This window comes from Dreissena polymorpha, chromosome 7, assembly GCF_020536995.1.
Source record: "Dreissena polymorpha isolate Duluth1 chromosome 7, UMN_Dpol_1.0, whole genome shotgun sequence".
Taxonomy (NCBI): domain Eukaryota; kingdom Metazoa; phylum Mollusca; class Bivalvia; order Myida; family Dreissenidae; genus Dreissena; species Dreissena polymorpha.
In genome coordinates, this window is record NC_068361.1 from 35,537,279 (window position 1) to 35,560,372 (window position 23,094).

Here is a 23,094-nt window from a genome sequence, read left to right on the forward strand (position 1 = left end):
AAAATTACACAAATAAACCGATTTATTTTAGCTCGATTGCATAGAAAGCCTAAGGCTTATTTGAAAAGCTCTCAAGTCTGTTTCCTATAACTATACAATTAAATATCATTATCGTTATTATTTGATTATGACTTATCAGTTAAGTATGAACATCTCCGTTTGAAATTAAAAATGTATGATTATGCTCTTGAAATTATGTATTAAGTAAAACCCTGAAAACAATAAGAATATTAGTCAGCAATACAAACAAGGTACTAGTGTGCAATTAACAAAACTTGCATGTCACCTATTTACATCAAGCAAGAAAGTGACAATGCGTGCTTACGCCATTGAAACATGCTAGAGTTATCATTTGTTTGTTGCACATTCTACCTCGCTAAAATTTCTTTCCCCAAATAAGTGTAAGGTAAAAATCTTAAGTTATTTCTAAAAAAGCATTGACTATATATATATAAAGCTTGCAGATTTCAAACTTGTTTTGAAGCAAATTACCAATGTATCAGGCTAATTATGTTTTATACATGGCAAAATTAAATGGACATGTTGCAAATTTTACCAAAGGAATAATTGACCATCATTTGATATTCATTGGACAACACGCCTTGCAAAGGTATCCTTAATGTCACGAAATGCATCCGAGATTCCGTACCTTGTTAGTGTTGTGTCAAAACTGTAGTTGATATCTTGTATTTAAGGTTGTTTAAATTAGAGAGCTCTTTTGTAATGCAGGAGAATATGGACGCAAACAAGTGCAGTGTCAGATTCTCTTTCATCACAATATTGGCATAATGACAATTTATATTCCCCGCACAATTTGATGTTATTTGATTGTTGACATTGGCAGAATTATGTATCAAGTTGACAAGGTGGGGAAATGTCAAACTAAAGTAATTTGACTTTTTTTAAACATATGTGTGGTGTTTCTTCTGTACCCACATAAATAAAGAATGTTAGGCAGTTAATGATTGAAGTTGAAGATAAGTCTAAATGTGTTTTACGAAGCACAGTCCTTTGGAAAATTGTCATATCTAATATAAATATAATAATATGAAATAAAAAAAATAACAATATATGTCTGCCTGAAGTTGCAGGCATTTCATTTGACAAGTGTTTCTATTCTTTTAAACATTATAATCAGTATAAATACTCGTCCTTGGTCCTTATTAACTTAGCTTAAAATTGAAGCATGTCTTCATGTATGTATAGTTCGTAAAGTCATTTGTTATGGGTATGTTGTCAAGAGGTTACATGTTTGATGCAAACTGCGGGATTGTCCTAAAGATCTACTTAAAAAAATAATACCAATAATGCAGGAATAGCACTTGATTTGGGCACGTAAATGACATTATAAACGTTGACTCACACATCCAAACATCTGATGAAAGCATACACTTAGTTGGGAAAGTCAATCTACCAACTGAAGAACTGTGATATCATATCTATTACACCGCTGCAACATTTTATGGGTCCATATCATCTCAAAATTGCATTTATCAGCGTGTATGTCCAACCTTTACATAAAATATGCAACCTTTGTGCAGGTGTCTTGAACTATGCATGCGCGTTAATGTATAATCTACTTGTATCTTTTGTAATGACATCCTGCTGTTTGGATACCCGATACGATTGGGTCTTGAATGTTTGCTTATGCGCCGCAAAAGGAGTAGTAAACAAAAGAAATTGTGATTTAGCATGACGGCTATGACTTTGACATGTTGTAGAAAAGCCATATTATTACCACAAAAGTTAATATATTACAATGTGCTGTCTGAACATAACAAGCTTGTCAAATTCTGATTTCACTGAATAATGATTCAGTGATCACATGGACTTGTATGTACAGCATTTTCATTCGTCCTAATAAATTCTTACTTAGTAATATAATTTACCAGTAGGTACTGGTGACTCTGTTGTCACCCAAGTTCCAACCGGCTTTGGCAGCATTTCTTTGAATTTCACTGCATATTGTCCAGGAAATTTTACCGAAATGTTAAGTGGTCAAAACATGTGTGAGTATAAAAGAGAATAAATTTCACTTCGATCACATATCTATCAAATGAATCATATGGGTAACATTTTTCATCAGTTTTCAGCAAACACATTTGGCAAACAGAAGTGCAAGCAATCATATTCTCTATTTGAACATTTTATGGTACTCCAGTCACACAACAAACCAATTATATGGTCTGCAACATTTATTTGTTTATTGTAATTAAGACCATTTGTGCAATCCTTATTGTAGTAACAGTAGTTGAGCATCAAACAGGTAAGGTGGCGTGGTGCAACCCTTTGGCATAGGACAGAGAGATTGTCTGGGCTTAACATTTAATTGCATACAATTTCCAGATGGCATGACAGTCCTGCTTTTCAGGAGTCAGTCCCAGCGTCCCAATATGAGACAATTTGTCCTGACAATGCCCACTTAATTGACAAACCATTTCTACTACTCAAGTGCACCCATGATAGGGGTCCCTAATTGCTAAAGATAGACATCATTGTGAAATAAAAGCCAACTGCTTTTGTATTTCATGGCCAAATCAAGTCCAAAGTTTGTAAATATTATGCGCGGTACTCTGTGTGATATACCACCAGAGGCTAAAAACCTCCCAAAGCACAAAAAATTGTCAGTGGTGATGTTTGTTTTAAATCTGATTATAGTCATTCATCTTGATATCTTAGCTAATGCTTTTGACATTCATCACAATAATATGCAGCTTATTGAGCCACACATGTCTGTCCATTTAATTGCATAGCAATGACATTCTTTCAATACACAGTGCATGGTTGTTAAATAAATGGACAAAATCCTGTAAAGGATAAATTTTATTACCATACTCAAGCCATGGTTTATATCTCTGCACTACCAGTACATGCTCCTTAACCCTTTGCATGCTGGGAACTTTGTCATCTGCTAAAAGGTCGTCTGCTGAATTTCCAAAATGAGCATTTTTTTCGATTTTTTTTCAAAGAATACTATCAGAATAGCAAACAGTTTGGATCCTGATGAGAGGCCACGTTTTGTGGCGTCTCATCTGGATCCAAACTGTTTGCAAAGTCCTTCAAAATTCGGTTCCAGCACTTTAAGAGTTAAATTGAGGCAATTCTGCCAGACATCATTACTCACATAATTTAGGCAATTAAGGCAATACATATAAATGACAGTTTTTATGTCCCCCACTATATTAGTGCGGGACATATTGTTTTTGCCCTGTCTGTTGGTTGGTTGGTTGGTCTGTTGGTTGGTTGGTCTGTTTGCGCCAACTTTAACATTTTGCAATAACTTTTGCTATATTGAATATAGCAACTTGATACTTGGCATGCATGTGTATCTCATGGAGCTGCACATTTTGAGTGGTGAAAGGTCAAGGTCATCCTTCAAGGTCAGAGGTCAAATATATGTGGCCAAAATCGCTCATTTTATGAATACTTTTGCAATATTGAAGATAGCAACTTGATATTTGGCATGCATGTGTATCTCATGGAGCTGCACATTTTGAGTGGTGAAAGGTCAAGGTCATACATTAAGGTTAGAGGTCAAATATATGTGGCCCAAATTGCTTATTTTATGAATACTTTTGCAATATTGAAGATAGCAACTTGATATTTGGCATGCATGTGTATCTCATGGAGCTGCACATTTTGAGTGGTGGAAGGTCAAGGTCATCCTTCAAGGTCAAATATATGGTTCAAAATTGTCATGTAATGTCACTTCTGCAATATTGAAGCTAGCAATTTTATATTTGAAATGCATGTGTATCTCATGGAGCTGCACATTTTGAGTGGTGAAGGGTCAAGGTCAAGGTCATCCTTCAAGGTCAAACGTCATATAGGGGGACATTGTGTTTCACAAACGCATCTTGTTCTAGCTTTGCAATATTCCAGACCAGTGAGGAAATTGCTTATTCTCATTTGATATTTTTTTCAGCATTTGTAACCTATCCCTTTGTAACCAAGAATTTTGCACCCATCAATGTTCATGAAAAAACCTACATAACTCTTATTTTAATCAGGCATCATGTTGCAATAAAATAATAACAATAGCCACTTATCAACAAATCTTAAATGTGTTATTCTGCCAAGGTTCCATTAAACAGGCTGTTACAAAACATAAAAGAACATGTATTTTAACAGGGGCAATTCGGGAATTCCTGGTAAGAGGGATTTAAATATTTTATTTTTTAAATACATAGTTCAGTCTCTTTTAAGGTGAACACGGTTCAGTTTATAACTTTATCAACTGTCCGTTTTAGTGCTTAAATTATGTTTGAACATGTAATGCACCTTTCTTTTATGATATAATTCAAACATGTATGTTCGAACATTGCGAAGAATTATCCTCTCAATTGTGATGTGTAAAAAAAGAGAGCTGTGAGTTCTAATTCTGAGTTCTGTTTGAGTGAAGTTCTGTTTTACCTGTTTTGCATATCTCTGGCAGGCTTTATGAAAGCGCAGTGTATTCAGAGAATAGATATATTTAAACCATTCAATCCAAATAACTTTCATGCATTCCATTACTTTAATACATTAACCTTGAATGTTCAAGAATGTACCATGTTATGATTTGGCAACTGATCATTCTTCAGATTTACAATTAGCTTTTAAATATTTTGGTCGTGCCCAATGGCACAGTTTTCAAATAGAGTGCATTCTTTACATGATGCAAGTGGGCAATCTTAGCCATATTGGACCTTTTGTTCACTAGTTGAAAACTACATCAATATTATTATTTTGTTTTAATGAAATATCTTGGTCATTGATGGCTCAGATATAACGTACGAGTTACGAGTACCCTGGGTACTCTTAAGTGTACTAAAAAGTATCTGGGTTACGGAAAATATACAAAAAAGTATTCCGGAGTATGGCCGGGTATCTATATTTTCCCTACCCAGGGTATTATGCATTATTCTTGAGAGTAAACAGGGTAAGTTTAAGTAGTGCCTGAGTCGACAAAGACCAATGTAGCTTTAATTTAAACTGTATTTATACTGTGTCCATTAATGTTGACAGCTGTAACCAATTTTTATGTCCCCCACTATAGTAGTGGGGGACATATTGTTTTTGCCCTGTCTGTTGGTCCGTTGGTCCGTTGGTCTGTTGGTTGGTCTGTTGGTTGGTTTGCGCCAACTTTAACATTTGCAATAACTTTTGCAATATTGAAGATAGGAACTTGATATTTGGCATGCATATGTATCTCATGGAGCTGCACATTTTGAGTGGTGAAAAGACAAGGTCAAGGTCATGCTTCAAGGTCAAAGGTCAAATATATGGGTCAAAATTGCTCATTTAATGTATATTTTTGCAGTATTTCAATATTCAAGATAGCAACTTGATATTTGGCATGCATGTGTATCTCATGGAGCTGCACAATTTGAGTGGTGAAAGGTCAAGGTCAAAATCATCCTTCAAGGTCAGATGTCAAATATATGTGGCCAAAATCGCTCATTTTATGAGTACTTTTGCAATATTGAAGATAGCAACTTGATATTTGGCATGCATGTGTATCTCATGGAGCTGCACATTTTGAGAGGTGAAAGGTCAAGGTCATCCTTCAAGGTCAGAGGTCAAATATATGTGGCCCAAATCGCTAATTTTATGAATACTTTTGCAATATTGAAGATAGCAACTTGATATTTGGCATGCATGTGTATCTCGGAGCTGCACATTTTAGTAGTGAAAGGTCAAGGTCAAGGTCATCCTTCAAGGTCAAATATATGGGTCAAAATTGCTCATGTAATGTCACTTCTGCAATATTGAAGCTAGCAATTTTATATTTGAAATGCATGTGTATCTCATGGAGCTGCACATTTTGAGTGGTAAAGGGTCAAGATCAAGGTAATCCTACAAGGTCAAACGTCATATAGGGGGACATTGTGTTTCCAGGGTTCGCACAGGGCTTAAAAAGTGCTTGAAAACGAGTCCTAGGCTTGAAAAGCCCTTGAACAAAGGTTGGCCTTAAAAAAGTGCTTGAAAAGTGCTTATTTCTCGTAAAAAAGCCTTGAAAATGTTTATTTCTTTTCAAAATTACATGTATCATCGCTTTAATTATAAACTTAAATCGTTCTTAAGGGAAATAGTACGAAAAATTATCATAAATTTCTTCGTGCAAAAAGTTGAGAAGGAAATATATAAGTTTCGTAAACTATTGAGTACGAAACGTTATGTGTACACGTCACAGATTATGTGTACTACGTTAGAGGTTCTCCATTGTGATCAATTTTCGCGAGTGAAAACGCAGCGATGGGGAAGTGTCATTTCAAACCAGGGTGGTTAACTGAATATTCCTGGGTACATAAAACAAATGACATTCAAAAAGCACATTCAAAAAGCACATTGTCGGTTCTCTATGAAGACTGTTGATGTCGGGGGATGGGGGGAAGCGCTTTGAAAAGCCATGAGAAAGGGGAAACCCACAAAGAAAACATGAAATTGAGAAGTATAATGTGTTTGTTTGTAATAACTTTAAAAAGTAAATACATACAGTCAGTACAGCAGTTTAGAATCGCCCTGCAAAAACGTTTATTCTTTTTACCACAATAATTTTTTTCTGGATGTAGTGTCAATGTGAGAAGATGTAAAAGTAAAGGGTAATATTTATTTTGTATGATAACAGCTTAGGTTAGACGGCATATGCAGTTTTTTGTCATAAATAGACAATTAAAGTCCAACCTTAGGAAAATAATTAAAAATCATTCAGCTTACAGAATTAGTATTTCTAAACATTGTCATAGCATTTGTTTTTAATCAGCAAAAAGTTTATTTGAAAATAATAAAGCCTTCTATATCCATATACATTTCAAAACATAACTGATCATTCAATCAGTTCCGGTTAACTTTTTGCTGCATTTTTCCACCCTGTAAGCTATTTACAAAAGATTTCTTGCTAAAACTTTGTTAATTTATTCCTTTACCTAATGTATACCTTAGACACTTATCATTTTGTTTTTATTGGGGCATTATGGAAAATTAAATACAAATTAATCGGAACTGATGATTATCCGGTACTGGTTGACAAACTGTATGTGAGACTCATTGAGTTAAGGATGGATAACATGTATGTAAAAACTAGAAATAACATGTATGAGTTATTGTGGAATAAGTTTAATTTGTTTGAGCAAATAAATGATATTTACTGTGTTAAACTTGCTTGAAAATGCACTTTTTTAAGGAAACTAACGTACGGTTCTCGGCCTTGAAAATGAAAATTTGGTCTTGAAAAGTTCTTGAAAAGTGCTTGAATTAAGGTTCGAGAATTCTGTTTGAACCATGGTTTCACAAACGCATCTTGTTCATCTTGATGTTGCTGGTAATGCTGAAAATGTTCCATGAATCAATTATTATAGCTTTAGCAATGGTCAGGAAATCAAACAGTGTTAAAAAAGTGAATGTACCGGTAGCCATTGTCACTTTGCTTCTGAGTGTGAAAGGGTTAATCCTTCAGTTTTGAATTAGTGGTTGACAGTCCATTGGGTATGTTTCTGAAAACTTTAATGCATATAATTATTATCCCCCGCCATAGGCAGAGGGATATTGTTTTGGCGTTGTCCGTCCGTCTTTCCATCCTTCCGTCCGGCACTTTTGTGTCCGGAGCCATATCTTGGAAGTGCTTTGGCGGATTTCATTGAAACTTGGTATGAGTATATATATGGATAAGAGGATAATTCATGCCAAATGGCATTGTTCACCATCTGTTAATAACGGAGTTATGGCCCTTTGTATCTTAAAAAAATGCTTTTTTGTGTCCGGAGCCATATCTTGGAAGTGCTTTGGCGGATTTCCTTGAAACTTTGTATGAGTATATATATGGATAAGAGGATGATGCACATCCGTCCAGAAAACTTTTGTATCCAGAAGTATATTGGCGGTGGATATCAATTCAACGAATTTGCTTGTTATATATATATATATATATATTAACCTTTTTCGTAGAAAAAAAAATGTTTTCTTCATTATCGACAAATATTTCCTTTAAGATTTTTATGTGGAATAAGCATTTAATTAGTATCTTTTCTGATTACTTGATGTTTTACATTTAAAAAAGAAACTGAAATGGATCTTAACTGGTTATATATCATATATAATAATATCAAAGCTTTAAAGAATGTGTTTTTTATATAATTTAAAAATTAACAACCATGAAGCACAGTAAAAAGTGTCATAATAATACATGCACTTGTTGTTGTCTTGACAAAAATTGTCATAATAGTTCAATCAGAGCATTACATTGTTGGCAAGATGTAACCGATACCTGCAATATCAATATCACTCCATCACAATTTAATACCCTCTAATTATAGGGTTGTAGCAGTGTTATTGTGTTGCCAGCAGTTGATGATTGTCCATGAGCAAAGGGGTGTTGATTTGATAATTTTATATTATCACTGTAGTAATGGGACAGAGCCTGGCTGGGTGGAATGGGTGCGTCTTCCATATATGTGGTGACTTAATTTCAACTTGTATTTATCATTTGCTTTCGAATTTAGAAACTTGGCAATATTCTGATTGTTTGAATGTATGACAAAGGATGAAATGGGATAACAATTGTTTAATTGTAAATTCATTTAAAATTCAATGCATTATTTGTTTCTGAGTTCAAACTAGTTTTACTTACTTAAAAATATAATTAATTCAAATTTTATATAATTGCATCTATATCATTATATTATAAAATGATAAATTGAACATATTGGCTTTTTTACTTAAAATTGTATAATGGAAAAAAAACATTTAAAAAATGATTAAAATTAATATTGTGTATACATGGAAAAACAATAGCAACAAACATGTGTAACTACCAACAGCTCTGTCAAAAGTATCAAATCTTTGTATTTAACAAAATGAATGAATATAATTCTCTTAAATAAAGTTGTTCATTTTAATGATAGGCATTTACACAGGTCTTCAAAAGAAGGTATAATTTTACTTTATAAATAAAGACAAAGGCGAGCAATGATTTTTGGTTTGTGGTTGATGAAATTAATAATATTTCAAACAAAGTACTAGTAGGGTAAAGTGATCGTGAGTCAGACACGATCTGAAGTCGGACGTTTTTGGACCCGTTTTTCTGTCGATTTTACTCAGTTCAGCATGTAAACAAGTGTACATTAACCGAAATAAATATTTAAACCAATTAAATAAGTCGTTTGTCTGCTGTGGCGTTCTTCCCAGCATTCCTGAAGTTCATTTCTATAAATACCTTCACGAGCGCAAATTTCAAAATTGACAACGCAAAAGAAGTAAGAGTTGTTTGCGTTTGAAACAGTTTAGCAGTGTTGAAATCTGTTTGAGCAATTTACATCATTGTTAAAGCTGTAGATTAATGATCATTTTGTAAACTGAATTAAAGTTTAATCGTAGTTTCTTTGAATTGATCAACAAATTTCCCCACCGACAACATGAACCATTTTAGATATCGAGTCGGACAGCAAAACAACGTAATTTGATATTGAGTCGGACACTGTCAGACTCATTGTCAGTTTTGAATAAACAATGTTTAACCTATATTTACATATGAACGTCTACAGATAGGTCTAAAATATAGAAATAAGCCTATGTTAGTACGTATTTACGTGACACTAAATGCAAATGTTGACAAGTCCAATAGCTCTTATATGTTCCATTCATCAAACATTTTACTCGGTCTGTGCTAGATTGTTCTAATTAATTTGTGCAAAGTGTGTTTTTTTTACTTTTTTTGTTTAAAAGTTCATTTCCAGCACAAAATGAGCACGCAAACCAAATTCTTACATGTTGCGTTTTCCGAAATTTGTTGATATCTAACGATGTTAATTCATACAAAAATATCATGTCACTCTAGATTGGGCTACGTTGGTAATAATAGGATTTTACCACTATTTTACACTGTTTGCACTTTGTAGTTAATATTTTGTGCTGTCGTATTTCACTTTTTAATTAATAGAATGAAGAACATGATAATCCGCATTAATTGTTTATGTTGTCGGAATGCACCATACAGGTGCGAAGCAGCTGGAAGTCGGTCCCTTGCATTATTGTCGTCATGAACCTGGTAACCGAAAGGACTGTAATGCGATTGCAGTTTATGGAGACTCACACCTGCACCAGCGCCGATGTTATTTTCGCTGTGAAGATACCCTTAATCTCAAGCCCTGTTTTGCAAAAGGGCCGTGTTACCTTCGGGCCAAAATGTCTCGATAAAAGTTTTCAAAGTTGCGCGGGCCGATGCAGAATTGCAGTATCGGCTTCCGTTGCTGTGAAACAGATGCAGACTCCATAGCTGAGCCTGAGATATTAAAGACTTCCTACGTATATTAAATCTATTAACATTCTGTGAAATTTTACAGTGCAGCTACAGTTGACAGTTTCGTATTTTTAATGTTTAATTCATTATGTTTGTTCATATTTGTCAATAAATAAAATAAATGTATTTAAAACGTATCAGTTTATTTTTGTATATTTCATAGGCTCAATAATATAATCGGAAGGTCTGTTCGCCGCGATGAATATAATGTTCCCAAATCGTCTTTGTCTGATAGGGTGACTGGTAAGGTAAAGCACGGCACTACCTGGGGTAAAAAGCCCATAATGTACTCGACTGACGAAAAGGCTCTTATTGAGGCCGCTTCTTCATGAGCAGCCAGGGGACTTGGGTTTAGTAAAGGTAACTTTTTAAGGTACTTGGGGATTTTTGCCGATCAGAAAGGCGCATCTTTTAAGCGTGGCAGGCCTTGGGATATGTGGTGGATATTGATAAAGCTGAAAGCTCGGAACCCTGAGTTCTCCTTGCGAAGCCCTAAGGCAACTGCAGCAAACAGGCACAAGGTCATCACATGTAATGCACCAAAAGAAAAAAAGTCGCGTACACACATGTTTGAGTGGTTTTGTAACTGGATTACTCATAAATACGAATTATAAAATATGCTGTACATTGTATTTGTCTTTAGCTTGAAAACACAAATCTTCAATCTTCAACTTGTTTTCGATACCTGATGAGCTTCATAGACGTTCATATCCACAGACCCTAACACACGTAGTGCATTTAGCAAGGCATCGTAACTATATAGTTACCCAATATTAACTTGATACTCATGAATAGGTTGAAAATAAATTTAGCAAAACCTCGCTGGTCTAGTATGGCAACCACCAATCAAAATGGTATGCACCGGGAGTAACCACTGGTCGATAACGTAAGTATATATGTAATTTAACATATTATAATAAGATTAATTCATTTCAATATGAACCAAACATTGAAAACATTAATAGAACAAATAATTATTTGCATTATTGACTTAAAATAGTATTAAACAATATAATATATGGTCATTTACACTGACATCTCTCACTGTCCGACTCAATATCAAAACTGTCCGACTCACAATCGAACTGGAGTAGCTGTATTCAGCTACAGAAATAAGCAAAATCTAAACCGTTTTGCCTGCAAAAACGGTTGAAATGCGTAGCGGGAATAATAGGCTGGGTACCAGTATGAAGAAACCGTCCTGACAGTTCTTAATATAGCTGAAATCGTTCGCAACTGAAAACACTGTCCGACTCACGATCACTTTACCCTAATTGAAATCCAATTGAATTTGTTTTCTTTATTAATAAGATTTACATTTGACTAAAATCCCAAGGATGCTTTTAAATGGTTTATTGAGGTTTCAATACCAGGGTATCTTGTCTGTTTAAACAAGGAAATATCATTGATAGTTTGACAGTCAATTATTAGCTGTAATTTTATTAGGTAGTCAACTGTCAGACTATTAAGAAATTACAGTTAATGTTGATGTCCATCATCTTATTAGCTATGATGTAATGTTATGCATAGTATGTCACAGATATTTATTAAAACATGTGTCGTAAATTCGTAATGAATTATTCAAATAGTAGATCTAAACATAATGAGATTGATAATAACGAAAAGTACAAGACTAAAGTACTGTACAAATAAGTTGATGATGAATATTTATTCAATTATACAAAAAGAAGTTTGCCTAATCAAAGTTAATATTGCAAGAGAAACACTTTCATATATCTCTAACCTTAATAACTAGTTGCAATGGAATGTGTGTTTTTTTTGTTGCCCACTTTTTCACTCAACCTTTTTAGTGTAGGACTATATAGCATGTTTGGGTCAGAGTTGACTGCTCTAGATGGTTTTAGTTAATCAAACAAAATCCCACTGTGAACGTGCTGGCTGTGTGGCTCCAAAATGGTCTGCCTTCTGGTCATGTGTTTACCCCTCAATCTGTCAAGAGCCAGTTTAACTTTCTGTCTGCGTGCATAATAACTTATTTGTTAAGATACACAATTTTTAAAATGTTTGTTGGAAATAAGTCACACTCTGGGAAAATATGGCTTAATGCATGTGCAAAAAAATGTAGTCTCAGGAAAGCCTGAGAGGACTGCACAAGCTTATCTGGATTGATGCGCTTAATGCACATGCATTAAGCCTGGTTTTTCCTAAGCAATGCTCATATATTGATTTAAAACACCTTTGTTATACTGAGCAGCCGGTGGCGAAATCTCTAAAAACTATACTTGTCCACGGACAATCATTTAGGAAATTTAACTTGTCCGTTGCTGAACTACACTTGTCCATTAATGTTTATATAAATTATAAACGCATTTATTGATTAATTTAAAATAATGTGGAATAAATCAAAATTAGTATAATTTGCTTGTTTTATTTATAGTTGTATTTCCATGGTACATTTATTATAGCAGTATATTATAAACAATATAAAGACTTTCTCAAACTTTTAATCTTGCAAATTTTGTTATTACAACATGTGTTACACATAAGTACATCGTAATCTTAACAAATTAAACTAGTCCAATATGTGGACCTCATCAGACTGAGGCTCTGCATTGCTATTGGTAGGCTGAGCAGACCTGGGCTTAGTATCGGCCAAAAGGGGGGAGGACTGCTTACATATTTTACATGTAGCAATTTGATTATCATTAACTCGTAACCATGGAAAATCTTTTAGACACAAGATTATCAAGATACACTTCATGAAGAGTTCATGCATTTTTTTGTTCAATATTTTATTGTCTCATTTTGAGTTCAGGAGTATTTACTTCATGAAGTTGAACAATTCATGAATATAATGATTCTTGAAAACTTCATGAAAATTTACGTTTTATTCATGAAACTGTACATATCTCATATTCATGAAGAATTCATTAATTTTTTGCTCAGTTCTTGAAACTTTACTTCATGAAGAGTTCATGCATTTTTTTGTTCAATATTTTAATGTCTCATTTTGAGTTCAGGAGTACTTACTTCATGAAGTTGAACAATTCATGAATATAATTATTTTTGAAACTTCATGAAAATTTACTTCTTGAAGTTTTCATGAAGTGAAACCTCTACATTTAGCCTTGTCAACAGACAAAAGTCTAATCACTAAAAAAAATTCAAACATCGAATACACATTTTCAGGAGAACTACATGTAACAGTCTTGCTGGCCACATTTTCACGAGAACTATCAGTCTTGCTGGATACGTTTTCAGTAGAACTAATAGTCTTGCTGGCCACAATTTCACGAGAACTAGTAGTCTTGCTGGCCATATTTTCACGAGAACTAGTAGTCTTGCTGGCCACAATTTCACGAGAACTAGTAGTCTTGCTGGCCACAATTTCACGAGAACTAGTAGTCTTGCTGGCCATATTTTCACGAGAACTAGTAGTCTTGCTGGCCATATTTTCACGAGAACTAGTAGTCTTGCTGGCCATATTTTCACGAGAACTAGTAGTCTTGCTGGCCACAATTTCATGAGAACTAGTAGTCTTGCTGGCCATATTTTCACGAGAACTAGTAGTCTTGCTGGCCATATTTTCATGAGAACTAGTAGTCTTGCTGGCCATATTTTCACGAGAACTAGTAGTCTTGCTGGCCACAATTTCACGAGAACTAGTAGTCTTGCTGGCCACAATTTCACGAGAACTAGTAGTCTTGCTGGCCATATTTTCACGAGAACTAGTAGTCTTTCTGGCCATATTTTCATCAATCATGTTAGCAGGGTATTCACTGATGCTGATTGTGTCTTCCTCTTGAGAATCTCAAACACCAGTAGATCTGCAAACGATTGACACTAAAACAGAAATTGGTAATTTAAGGGTCAATTCGCCCCAAATTGGGAAAATAATATTAACAAAAGTTATTGACTCTTAGTATATTGTTATAAAATAGAATGATATGAATGAAAACCAATCATTTTATTGGTTATTTCAACCTATTAGTCCTTTTTGTACACTAAAAATCTCATTATTTCTAAACTTTTAAAATTAAAACTATCAATTTGGAATGTTTTTCCTGGATTTGGGAAAAAAAGATATGTTTTGCCATTGGGAATATGACCGAATAACGGCTATAAAAACAGCTGAAAAAAGCCCTTGTCACTTCCTTTGCATGAAATAATAAACTCAAAAAGGGCTAGAATCTATTATAGCCATGCTAGGGGCACGTGGTTTATGAATCATGGACTCTTGTCATGAAGGCATTCTTCAAAGGGTGTCAGACAATTCACCCCCTGGACAATTCACCCCAAGAATTTGATTTCCTTGGACAATTCACCCCCAAAGACAATTCACCCCCAAGACAATTCACCCCCATATTTTTATATGAGATTGTATTGTCATTTGCTTTTGTCGTATTTGAAAATAAGTTGTGACGAATGTTTTGGGGATATCATTTTGACTAAGCAGCACAATTTTGACGTGACAATAATAATTGTAGTATGTAAATGAAAGATGACATTGTGATTTTTGTCAAATGCAATTCAACCAATGTATTTTTCTATAAACTGTGTAACAACATAAAAAATTGAAATAAATAAAGTATTTTTGTATAATATTTGTGCATTTGTTTTAAATAATATTATTAGGTTACTATTTTATTATTAGTTCTTTGTCAAATATTGAAGTCGATTAATTAGTTTCATTGAATTCTTAGAATTTTACATTATCACAATAACTTATTTATTTATGTTAGATAGAATAATTAATTTAATAAAATAAATAGTTTAATTGATAAGAAAACTTATGCATTCACACCCCTGATGAGGCTTTATCAAAGTGTCAAAACAGATTAATCAAATGTCAAGACAGATAAACAATGACTTCAGATACAAACATGCACAAATAATTATGTTGGGCTGGGCAATTCTAATACCTGGTAATACCTGTATTAAAAATTCCATGTTTGTTCACCTGATACTTTGATTATTATTTTTACTTAACTGCCTGTAAACATAAGGTCTCATAATTTTTTTATATATTTGTATTCTTAGAAACCGTTAAGTTGTTGGATTTTCTCTCATTGAAGGATTAGTGATAGAAGTTTTGTTTTGTAGTGTTGTGCATTGGAACATATTTAAGTTTGCAAATATCAGTATTCATTTCAAATCAAGTAATTCACACCATTTTCTGTTATAATTTTAAAAATGCTACTTTTACACGAGTACTTAATGATTTAATAAATCCACTATAATACCGCTAGTATGGTCCTACTGTTTTGAAATGCAATAATATTTTTTACAAAAATTGTACTCAATTCAAGTCCACTTCAGTCATACAGTATGTTAACTCATTCCATACTACAGCCTTATCTCTAAGCAACCCCAATCAGCAATAGCCTTATCTACCACTAGATAATCAGTACCCTCATCAGTTCTGAATGCCTGACAGATTATCTGTTTATTGTTACCTTTAGTGGCGTGAAAAAGGTTGTTTTTAGGTGTTGTTACTTTGTTGACTGATTATGTGACAAATATTTTATTATTATATTTCCCATTTAAAAATAAATATAGTAATATTATGAACATTTTGAAATCCTGCATAACTTATCAAATAAAAAACATTGGATTATTTCCAAATAATGTATCCAATACCATTATTATTTATTTATACACTTTTTACAAATATAAACTTTTTTAATGAATAAAAACAATCTTAAATAAAACAAAAACACATAATTAATTATTTAATGACATAAAAACAATAATAAGATATTGTTAATAATAAAATCAAAAATCAATAGATAAAAAGCACAGTTATGTTTCAATTGCAAGTAATTTTATATAAAAAAAAGAAATTCTGAGAACATCTTAATATGCTTTTATTAGAACTTTATAAAAATTAAACAGAATACAAATAACTATCCTTAGAAAACAGATTTTCGTTATTACTTAATCCTAAACAAACATCAAAAGAAAACAAAAAATATATCTGGGGGTGAATTGTCCAGGGAGCAGGGGTGAATTGTCTAGGGGGTGAATTGTCTCCTGGGGGTGAATTGTCTTGGGGGTGAATTGTCTCACTTCCTCTTCAAACATGTTATTAAATTGCTTATTGTGCATTCCACTAAAATGTTAAATATTGCTGTTATGGTAAGCTTGTCACTTTAATATCTATAATTTAAATCAAAATAAGTTTGTTTGCCAGTTGTTTTTGTTTGTTTATTTAATCACATGATCAAATATGACTTAACTCATAATAAAAAAATACAAGAAGTGGTGTAATGGCAGAAAATACAGTTTGAAAATGTACCAATATGTGTGTTCTCATTGGGCTGTGTGCGCTGGTTGGAACTGAGGAGAGGTTGGAGCAACTGGTCCAGGGTGGCGTCATTTCAGGGTTATTGGTGTCATCTGAGCCGAGAATTCATACAAATCAACAGTTTTAAACTTTCCATATTCATTTGTTAACAAAAAGAAGTTTTTTTAAGTCAAAAACATTTACTTTAATTTACTTCAAAATACTTTTATTTACTACAAGTTGCATCTTGAGCAATACATTTATAATTATGGATTGCTTCTTTAAAACAGTTTCATTATTATTAAGTGAAAAGACACGTACTTACTTGAAAGTTCAAACTATATTGCCTCAAAATCAGTCAAAAATCATTATATTCAGAATGCAACTTTCTTCGACTGCATTAATTAATATAAACAAAGCTCACAGAATTGTGAGAAGTATGAGTTAGATCTTAACATAGCTTTATACTATAGAAAAGTTGCTTAATAGAAAAACGAGTACGAAATTATTGAGTACGAATCAATTCGAGAAACCAACAAATGGGATTGTACTAATAGTAGCTTATCAAACCTTTAAGCAAATGAAACCTAACAAATTACAAAGCAAGAAAATACATCAAACTTACACCGTGGGGGCTATAAAGACTGATAATCTGGTATTTTACTGATTTGCGCGGACCGCGCATTTTAAGGTTGAACGTTACTGATGCAAGATTACACACCTCTAATTTGGTTATACACCACTATATATGAGAGTCTGAGGGGCTCTGGACAATACACTTTTTATGATTTTTTTTATGGAAATGCATAATAAAAGAATAATGAAGACACTCCTACTGCTTGGTCATCAGTAGTTGCCCCATGGGATTGTCCTTGAAATTTGCCGTAACAAAATCTCCAATAACATATTGGTCCACTACTTTTCTCGGAGAAAGAATGGCCCTCGGCTGTTCCAACAAAAAATCGCTATTATCCAATTAATTATTTTCTAAATACGAAAGTGTATTGTTTGTTAACAGATGAAATCAAGCAGAAAGTTCAAACGTCGAAATTGGCGCCCTCTTTGGAGCATTTGTTTGAAAGAAAATCGACCAATCAAAATCGCATTTCGGAACAGCGTAAAATACCGTCAATGACGGAAATTTACAAGTGTCTTTTCATAAAGCAATTCTGCGATAATACGGATTTACCCGAGCGGGACGATTGAACAAGCCAATTATTAACGAACAATTACGATTGACATTTAATATTCTTTCTTTCCTCTTTTTTAAATATTAATCTGTCTTTACGAAAAAAATACTGGATTACGAAAATGATAATAACAATTGAATAAACATAGAATATTATGTAATTAGTGGGGTACATGAAGATGCAGATTGCGTTCTAGAAACGGAAGCAATATTGTTTGTTCATTTAAGTTAAGCTCACTTAATTGCTAAGAAAAACAGTTTTACAAGACTTTCATTCGAAACTGAAAAAGACCAACATGGTTTGATTTATATGTTAGTGGATCTGTGTATAATCAGATTCATGTGCATATTTTTGCTTTATTATGTTTGTACAAAGTTTACTGTAATGGCATGAAGATTAACGGGAGAGGGAAAAAGGTACATCTTTCAAATAAATCAGGCTATGATAGACACCAACAATGATGACAGTGTCTATAGTAGTACTATGTGGGATTGGCAGAATAAATTATAATTCCCAACTTAAAAAAGTTTGTGACCTTTGTAATATCCAGGAATATACAGACTAAAAATGAAAACATCAGGGAAGTAGCCTATAAGACCTTAGTTAGACCCCAGTTAGAATATGCGTCCTCTGTCTGGAGTCCACATACCAAACAAAATAGTGACAAAATAGAAAATGTAGGTTGTCACCCTTTATGTACCAGTCCCCTTATGTACCACCCCTTTATGTACCACTATGGGTGGTGCGGTGGTCGAGGGTGGTGCGGTGGTCGAGTGGTAACACTCTGGTCTACCATTCCAGATGTCCCCGGTTCAAATCCCGGCCGGGGCACTGGAAATTTCAGAAATGCTTCAAGTGTTTCCCACCCAACTAGAGATGTACTGGTATGATACCCAGGTAATTCTCGCGTGTATCGGTGCTATACACTGAGCACGTAAAAGAACCAAGGTATCTATTCGCAAAGAGCTAGGGTATCGCACCCGGATTCCTTGTATCCCAATACTGTCTCTTCTGCTTGCTGTCTCTTCAGCAAAACCAAAGGACCCCATTGGAAATAAGTGCTTGCACTTTCATGGGTTATCCTTGACCGCAAGGTCAAAATAAATACATACACACTATCTGACCCTTTATGTACCATAAATATAATATATAGAGATAAATAATATATGGCTTAATATGAAGGTGTGTTAATAATGAAATGTATTTTGTGACATATTATTTATGAATTTAGACTAATATATTGCCATATATTATATTTTAAGCCAGCTTGTGTGTCAGTGACTGTCTTAGTATAATTTATTAGCCCCAGTAGTAATAAATGATTCATATTCTCACCTGAAATTAAAGTTTATTATAAAAATCCATTTGTCACTATCTTATCCTGACTAAGTCTAACTAAAATGTTTGTATTTGCTTTTGTATAGTTTAAATGTGTTACTTTGAAGAGAAGCGAGAAGGACCTTCCTTTTCAAACTGTAAAAAATAAAATTATTTCCTTTTTAATCATGTTTAGAGAATGACCTTGATTTTCAAACTGTGAAAAAAAAATCCTTCTTTAATCATGTTTACAAAAAATTAACTGGTGGTGTCATCAAATGATGTCTATTTGTGGTATAAATAAAGTTATTAGGTACCTATGTAATTATAAATTATCACGTTCATTTTTAAATAAAAAATGCAGGAGATTGAACTTCCCTGGTGTTGCGACAAGTGTTGGGAACATCCTGCTGCCGTACTTGACCATACCGCTGCAGATGAACCCGCTGCACGACAAACCACAAACCAGCAGAACCCGCTGCCGACGAACCAGTAGACCATGCAGCCTACGGGATTCAAGATAATTCTTTCAATGTCCATGAGCTATGATGTATGATTGTATTTGTACTGTTGTTTAAAGAAAAAATAAAATATACGCCCTTATTTTATGAACTTTTCATTTGTTATTTTTTGTACTATGATGTATGCTTGTATTTGAACTGTTTACCAATAAATGAAACAAGAAATATCTTTAAAAAAGATATACGGCGTTGATTGTGGTCGATGTTTATGAACGATCAAAAGTTATCTCTATGAGATAAAAAGTAGCGGATGCCTTTTTTCTGCGCAGTTCTTAGCTACATCACAAGCAAATCAATTACGGGGTGTTGCGCCAGATTTCATGGCTTATTTTGCTGTATGTGATATTATTACTCAGATATCTATATTTACAGAATAGAAAAACACAAGAAACATGAAAATAAACGAGTGCATATAGGTCAGCCGGCAATACTCGAATCTTATTTAATTGCATAATTATAGTATAGTTAATTATTGTGCTCATGCTTAATAAACTGGTCTAAATGGATAAATATTTCTAATTAATTTTATCAAAATTGGTCCTTATCATGCAAATGTTGAAAACATATTAAAAATCGATGATTGACATACCACAATAATATCGCCGAATATCTTTATTTAGTATCTTTCTGATCAAAACAGACTTCAAGTGCACAAAGTTTACGAGACGGCGTTCATATAAAGATTTCTGCAACTGACCGCAAACTGACCTTGATACCTTGCGGATTGGAATGCAATGCATTAAAGTTAGGTAACAATTCTGCTGCTGAAACGACGGCTTGTTTACGCCAACTGTACACGACCAAGGCAACAGCTGTGCTTAAAATAATGATATATCGACAAAGCGACTAAACAAACTATTTACTCCATCAGACAAAAATAGCATAGATTCCAATTTTTTCCTTCAATGAAAAGATCGCAACCCCTTCAGCGAACTCCGGTGATGAACTGTATATAAACTCTGACTTTCACACACTGGCCGCGAATTGACCCGAAACCTCGCGGGTTGAAATGCAATGCAAGTAAGTATTCAATATGAGAATATAGCCTTTAGTATAAACGCTTTTGCGCTGGTAATTCTCTGAAAATAAAAGGAGAACGCACAAACTGTATTTATGTTGAAAATTGATTGTAAAACTGTTCTATCTATTGAGCCTTTTCATTAGAGATAAAATTGTTTCATGCAGTAAAACAAAGTTACAAAGACGCGGATATGTTTCCAATGTTCTGGTGTTATACTCAAATCAGCCAATGGAATAAATGAAGTGTATTCATTTGTACCTAGCCGCGGGAAATTTTATTTGAATATTATTGGACACTTACAAAGGTCAAGTCAGGGTGAAAAGCTGGCTTAATACAGCTTACGCCGAAAAAAACTAATGATTGGAATGATAAATGCTCTTTGCTTTTCATGTGCTATTTTTATGTATATTTTCATTTGTACTGTTTGCCAATAATCAAATAAAATTATACCATTATCAATTTTGTGGATGATAAATGTGTTTGACTTTTCATGTGCTACTTTTATGTATTAGTATTTATATATGTATTAAAATTACAATATAACAGAATAACAATAAAAATATATGATTTAATTTAGAAAATGTATTTTGAGATTATGAGCTGGACTATGTTATTGTTATGTAAAATTAAATAAAATTATAAAAGTATAAATGTTGTTGTTAATTGGTCTAATTATTTGAGGAATGTGTCACTTGTAAAGAAGGATCCATTTGGTTTGGGATGTTTACTAAAAAAACATGACATTTCACACCTGGCATAGGTAAGGAATTTAGAGCTGTTGAGCACCAGACAGTGTCATTAGTCTTCATTAGAGATACTGTAACCATTGCATAAGGTTCATTTCATTTTAGCTTTATCATTTTATTTTTGCTATTGGAAATAAAACAATTTATGAATGTGAACAAAATTTCAATTATAATGCTAATTGAGTTTTTTTTTTTAATTTTGTACATGTAATTTAGATTGCTACATTTTTATATTTAACATATAATTTAGCAATATTTTAATTAGTAAGAACTGAGTTACTGAGTAACTGAGTTTTATTTAACTTTTTTTTTTGGTTATTAACATTACATTATGAATTGCAATAACAAAATAGATATAACATATAATTCGGCAACATTTTACTAAGTAAGAACTGAGTTACTAAGTTAATCAGTTTTATAAAACTTTTTTTTCCAAATTGTCAAAACTTTTCTGATAGCAAGAAATAAATGATTCAGTACAACGAATTGCAAGTAGACAATATTTGATTAACTCAACTTTGACTCAATCAACACTTATTAATGCCCATTCACACTGCTATGAATGAATGAACAACACCTTCATAATATATAGGTGGTACATAAAGTCTCAAAGTGGTACATAAAGGGACTGGTACATAAAGGGACTGGTACATAAGGGGTCACACCCGAAAAAGTACAACGTAGAGCAGTCCGCTGGGTGAAAAATGACTTCTCATTCTACAGCAGTGTTACCGGTATGCAGACTGAACTTGGCTGGCAGACTTTGAAGGACCGACGTGACCTCTCCCGACTGACCCTTTTTTACAAAATTGTGTATGGCTTGGTAGCCATTTCGCCGCCATCATATCTTGAGAGGCCTATGAGGATGACTTGTCATATGCACCCACTCTCATTCAGACAAGTCCATACATCAACCAACTACTTTAAATATTCCTTCTTTCCTTACACCATAGTTCTTTGGAACGGCCTACCAGCCTCAGTTGTACAGCAGGCAGACCTAGAGGGGTTCAAGCATTGCCTTAGCCCCACTCTACTCCCCAGTCGTCCCTGAATGCACAAAACAGTGTTTTTAAACAACTTTTAACCTATAAATATGTTTCTTCTTGTTTAACACTATCACACTTTTATCTTCACCTCACTTTCATGCTTTGAAGTCTCCCTTTCAATGCTTTTAAACCTTTTATTCTTGCACTGACACGCGCACCTGCCAATAGTACCCGCAAGGGGGTTCCGGCAGTATTGAAAGATAGATAGATAGATCCTCCGATTAAAGACCTGTACAGTGTATCTGTAATTTGCTCCAATTAGAGCGGTAGAATTTGCTTGTAATGTTCAAATAGATTAAGATGTATGATCAATATTACATATATGTATATAGTTATGAAATGCAGGGTCAAGTTTGATTTTGGGTCGTGTACGATACTATTTTATTCCGAGTAATGGCGTAATTGTTTCCTTAATTCTGACTTAAATACTTGATCTGCTCAATGACTTGAAACATTCATAAAATAATTGATGAATAGTTCATGGATGGTTTAAGAATCTTAAATTCAAAAAATATTCATAAAACATTCATGAAATAATTTATGAATAGTTCATTGATGGTTTAAGAATACTTAATTCCAAAAATATTCTTCATTTATTCTTAAAACATTTTATGAATAAATGTGGTCTCATAAATAATTTATGAATATTTCATGGGTGGTTTAAGAAAACTTCATGAAGTGACTTTAAGAATTAATGATGAAGAGTTCATGAGCAATTCTTTAAAGTATG

The 23,094-nt window shown here is 33.4% G+C and overlaps 1 long non-coding RNA gene across 1 annotated transcript in view; it reads left to right on the top strand.

Moving 5' to 3' along the window:
- The first annotated feature begins 3,260 nt into the window (after positions 1–3,260).
- Positions 3,261–23,094, top strand: part of LOC127838488 (uncharacterized) — a 113,985-nt gene continuing 94,151 nt past the window's right edge. The window contains exons 1-2 of the long non-coding RNA XR_008029826.1: positions 3,261–3,387; positions 3,534–3,653. This is a non-coding gene — a long non-coding RNA (uncharacterized LOC127838488). The remainder of the gene's footprint in view (positions 3,388–3,533; positions 3,654–23,094) is intronic.